At 40.0% G+C, this 5,183-nt stretch overlaps 1 pseudogene; it reads left to right on the top strand.

The window, feature by feature from the left end:
* The window catches only part of LOC102501731 (epidermal growth factor receptor substrate 15-like), a 10,432-nt pseudogene extending 7,407 nt beyond the window's left edge, over window positions 1–3,025 (top strand).
* The last annotated feature ends 2,158 nt before the right edge of the window (window positions 3,026–5,183 follow it).

Below are 5,183 nucleotides of genomic sequence, written 5' to 3' on the forward strand. Positions count from 1 at the left end.
ATCCTTTCTTTTTTTTTTTTTTTTTGAGAGGTTTTCACTATAGGGCGCGTGCGCTCGCCAGACAGACAGAGAGAGACAGAAAGCGAGAAATCACCCCCCAGAGGGGATGGTCATGCCGCAATCCCTTCTCCTCCATTCTCCTCTCGGGATCTTGGGCACGCACGCACACACGCCCGGCGTGAGTTTTAAGCCACCGGGTCCGGGACGCGAACCACCGTCGACTACGTGGGAGTCCAGTGACATAGGCATTTCTCTAACTGCTGGTTCCCCGCCACTGCTTTCTTAAAAGAAAAAAAAAATCAGGACTTTTAGACTTGATACTTGGGAAAATTTAGGATTTAGCCAATACAAATGGCAAAGGTATACTGAACAAACAAGAATTCTTTGTCGCTTCGTGTCTTGTGCTCAGAATGGATTGGAGGTTTCGCTGAGTAGCTTGAACCTGGCTGTTCTTCCACCAAGGTTTTATGATGCCAGTAGTCCTTTGCTCATCAGCGGAACTTCTGCAGCTGAGCTCCCATGGACTGTGAAATATGAAGACAAGGCCAAATATGATGCAATTGTTGATAGCTTAAGCCCAGTGAGTGGATTTCTGTGTGGTGATTCAATGAAACCAGTGTTACTCAACTCTAAGATACCTGTGGATATCCTCAGAAGAGTTTGGGAGCTGAGCGACAATGACCATGATGGAATGCTTGACAGAGATGAGTGTGCAGTTGCCATGTGTGTGGTGTACTGCGCGCTGAAGGAAAAAACCTGTGCCGATGTCTCTGCCTCCTGCATTGGTACCACTTCTAAGAGAAAAACGTGGATTGTGCCTCCTGCAGAAGAAGCTAAAAATGGTGAAGTCTTCCTGAAAACTGATAAAAATATGTATGAATTTGTGCGTGGACTGGAGATCTGTGAAATCTTCCTGAAAAGAGGTCTACCTTCTACCTTACTAGCCCATATTTGGAAATTATATGACAGGTGACTGTGAAAAGCTTTCAAAGGATCAGTTTGACTTGGCTTTTCACTTAATCTATCAAAAGTTTATAAAGGGCATTTATCCTCCTCATATTCTTACTCTCGAGATGATTCCACTGTCAGATAGGGCCAATTTATTAAAGAACATCATGGTATCAAGTCCTGTTGCATATTTCTCTGTTATCAAGAAGCTAGATACTCTACTCTTAATGAAATAGTTGACTTGCAAAGGGAAAGAATAATGTGAAACAGGACCTTACAGAAAAGGAAGATACTACCAGAGGACAAGCAAGGTTCAGGATCTTCAAGACGAAGTTCAAAGGGAAAATACTCACTTACAAAAACTACAGACCCAGAAACAGCAGGAACAGGAACTCCTTGATGAACTGAATGAGCAGAAAGCCCAGTTGGAGGAGCAACTCAAGGAAGTCACAAAGAAGTGCTGAGGAGGCCAAGGTGATCTTCTCTGAAAGCTGAATTAACCAATCAAGAGTTGTAGATCTCCTCCTATGAAAAACCAGCCACAGCCAGGGAAGAATCGGGCTTCCTAAAACAAGAAACAGCAGAATTAGAAGAGAGTGTAGGGTCAGGGAAGGCTCAAGTGGAACCTCTTTAGCATCAACAAGATTCACAACAGGAAATCAGTTCAATGCAAATGAGACTGATGGAAATGCAAGAACTGGGAAATCATAATAGTCAGTTAAATTGGTGCAGTAGCCCACACAGTGTTCTTGTAAATGGTGCTGCAGATTCCTGCAGCCTCAACACCAGTAGCAGTGAAACAGCCATCCTCAATGAACATGCTGACATCCAGAGCAACCTAGAATCCAAGCCCATACACCAGGAGTCTACAGAAAGAAACAGTCCAAAAATGCTATCTTCTAGGGCTAGTAAGTGGTGTGGTGGTTAAAGGTGCTGGACTCCCGCATGGCCAACTGAAGTTTGAGTCCCGGACCTGGTGGCTTGCTTTCTCACTTTCCCCTCCTCTCTCTCTCATTTTGTTCCTCTCTGGTCAAATTAAAATAAAGTTAAATAAAATAATTCTTAAAAAAAAATACTACCTTCAAGTATGAAAATAAAATGAAAATGAAGTGGTGACTGCAACTGTTGATGAAAAAGTTCCTGACTATGACAATGACAGACATTTGAAAGAAGAAGATCCATTTAATATAGAATTAAGTTCACTGAGAGATCCAGCTGCAGATATAAACTTGGATGTTTTCCAGTCTGATACTTTCAATGGCTATAATCTTCTTAAGGGATGATCCTTTTGGGAAAATTGATCCATTTGGTAGCGATTCTTCCAAGGTTTAGATCCATTTGCATCTGGCTGTTTCTTCAAGCAATCGTCTACTGATCTTTTTGCCGTACAAGTACCGATCCTTTCCGTGCAGCCAGCAGCAGCAATCTTACATGGCAGAGATACTGAAGCACAAGTGATCCTTCTGCTTCTGGTGGAACAGTTGTTTCAGCAAGCAATTCAGCCACAGACCCCTTTGCTTCTGTTTTTGGGACTTAATCGTTTGGAGAGGGATTTGCTGATTCCAGCACATTATCAAAGGCCAACAGTGAAGACCCCTTCAGTTCAGTCTCTTCGAGTTGGGTCAGCAATGTGGTCGGTCATTACAAGCAATGTATCTGAGGAAGCATCAGTCCAAAGTGAAGATGTATCCCCAGTATTGCCACCAAAGATTGGAACTCTAATATGACCCTGTCCACCACCACCTGGGAAAAGACCCATCAACAAATTGGATTCTGCTGATCCCTTTAAACTGAATGATCCACTTCAGCCTTTACCTAGCCATGATTGACCCGAAGAAAAAGATCCTATGTTTTGTGATCCACTCAGTTCTTCTACTACTAGCACTACCAGTTCCGAGGCTGACTCAAGCAATGTTGCTAAATTCAATGTTTACCCCTCTGAAGAAGACACGACTGAATGGACCAAGAGGGAATATTGGAGAGAAGAGAGAAGAGGCTTGTCCAACAGAATCAGCAAGAGCAAGATGACTTAGAACTGGCTATTGTACTCAGCAAATCTGACATATTAGAAGCATGAAGAATTCACTTGTCTTTTTTCAGTAATACAATGTTCTTCCTGAATACTGAAGCTATTTACAATGTATATCAAAACTACCTATGAGCAGGGGGATGCAAAAGGTTTGAGATGCCTATAGATGTGACAGAAGTTTAAAAAAATATAAAAAAGAAGACATATTTTTCCCAAAGAAAAATGTAGGCCATTATTCAAACCATCCTAAAACTTTATACGTGGCCATGAAAATCTTGGACACTAGTTTTCCCTTCTGGCAATTAGCTGGAAAGAACTCCAAAATAGTAAATGGAAGGATACTCTTAGAATCAGGTGAGAAATAACATGCAGAGCCTACAGAGCATAGGGAGAAGTTGACAGAACAGGGTCTCATAGAATTTTAGTTCTTATCATAGGTGCTTCTACCCACTGCCACTTTCTAAGCCATGACTTGATGCAACCTTATCACAGGCATTTCTACCTGTTATTACTTTCTATGCCATGGCTGGATGCAGCCATCTATATGGTTCTTTTGATAGAATCAAAGGGTTTCTAGAACATGTATGAACTATAAAGATCACTTTAACATTTATCTTCTGAGGAGAGTTTACTATCCAAAATAGGAAATTAGGACCAAAGAACATTTTTTCTTGTAATTTAATTATTCCATATTCTTCCTTTTCCACTTAAATTCTGTATGCATAACCTTCTTACATAGCTATTTTATTATTTATTTGATAATAATGTTTGCATTTACAAATTATCTAAAAGAATATCAAAGAATGTCTGTTTTTTCTTCAATAATTTTGCCTGCTTCTGTGTGACAGAGGCATATTTATCTCAGATTTCTGCTTCTTGTCCTCCTCAATGAAAGACTGTCTTTAGACATTTCCATCTCTAGATGTGATGTTAGAGAGCTTCAAAAATACAGACAGAAATGTCAATAAAAGGAAAACCTGATATAAGAGTATTCTTTTAAACAAGTATCTTTTCTAGTAACAAAATTAGAAAGATACATCTTACAGTATTTTTGCTATGCACACACACACACTCACACGCAGACTTTTAGTTTATGAGATGATTTAGGACTGGATCCATGGCCTAGTATTTAAGCTGTGTTCCATATGGTCAACTCCATGGTTCGAGTCTTGGACAGAAGCTTGAGAAATGCAGGTCACATATATGTGCATGCCCAAAATACTAAAAGAGGAAAAGACGTAGGAGAAAATATTGCAGGAATTGTGGGGAATACTTTCTCCTCTCTCTCTCTCTCTCTCTCTCTCTTGTTCTCTCGCTCTCTCACTCTCTGTCTTTCTCTCTCTGGTGAGCTTATTTTCCCTCTGCCAAATAAATACATAAATAAATAATAAAAGAAGTTTTAGGATGAGTTAAATGACATGTGTAAATAGGCCTGTGGTGAATCTTACTTATTTATTTTTTAGATTTTTCCTATAGGGAATACATGTATAGAGAGAGAAAGAAGAAAGAGAGAGACAGAGAGTGAAGGAAAGTGAGAAACTACTCTCTATGGGGAGAACCACGCCACAATCTCTTCTCCAGTCTTCTCAGGATTTTGGACATACATGTACTGTGCCCAGCATAATTTTCTAGCTGGTGGGTCTTGCTTCAGTCACCTTAACTTCCATGCTACCTGCTGTCCCCATGAATCTTTTTGATATCACAAATCATGGGCTAAAAGGTGGCTGGTGGGTCTTTTCATTGTTATGCAAAATAAAGAGGTATTAACATTTTCTTTACCTAATAGATATCATTTTTTAAAGAATTATTTATTCTATTTAACTTTATTTATTTATTTTATTTATTTATTTGATGTGTGTGTGTGAGAGAGAGGGAGAGAAAGCAAGCTCCCAGGTCTGGGACTCATACCATAGTCGGTCAGTGAGAATCCAGAGCCCTCAACCAGCACACTACCTGAGGATCCCTCAGTATCATGCTTTTAAGAATGCAATTGTTGGGATCAGCAGACGGTATAATATCTACATCTTTGGACTCCTATGTAGTCAGTCACGGTCCCAGACCCAGTGGCTGAAAGTTCATGCCAACATTATTCACAATTGCTAAGACATGGAACCAACCCAAATATCCACGAACAGATGAATGAATGGATTGAAAAAGTGTGGCACATATACTTCACGGAATACTATTAATCCATTAAAAAAAAAAA

Source organism: Tupaia chinensis, unplaced genomic scaffold, assembly GCF_000334495.1.
Source record: "Tupaia chinensis unplaced genomic scaffold, TupChi_1.0 Scaffold000545_1, whole genome shotgun sequence".
NCBI classification, from domain to species: Eukaryota; Metazoa; Chordata; class Mammalia; order Scandentia; family Tupaiidae; genus Tupaia; species Tupaia belangeri.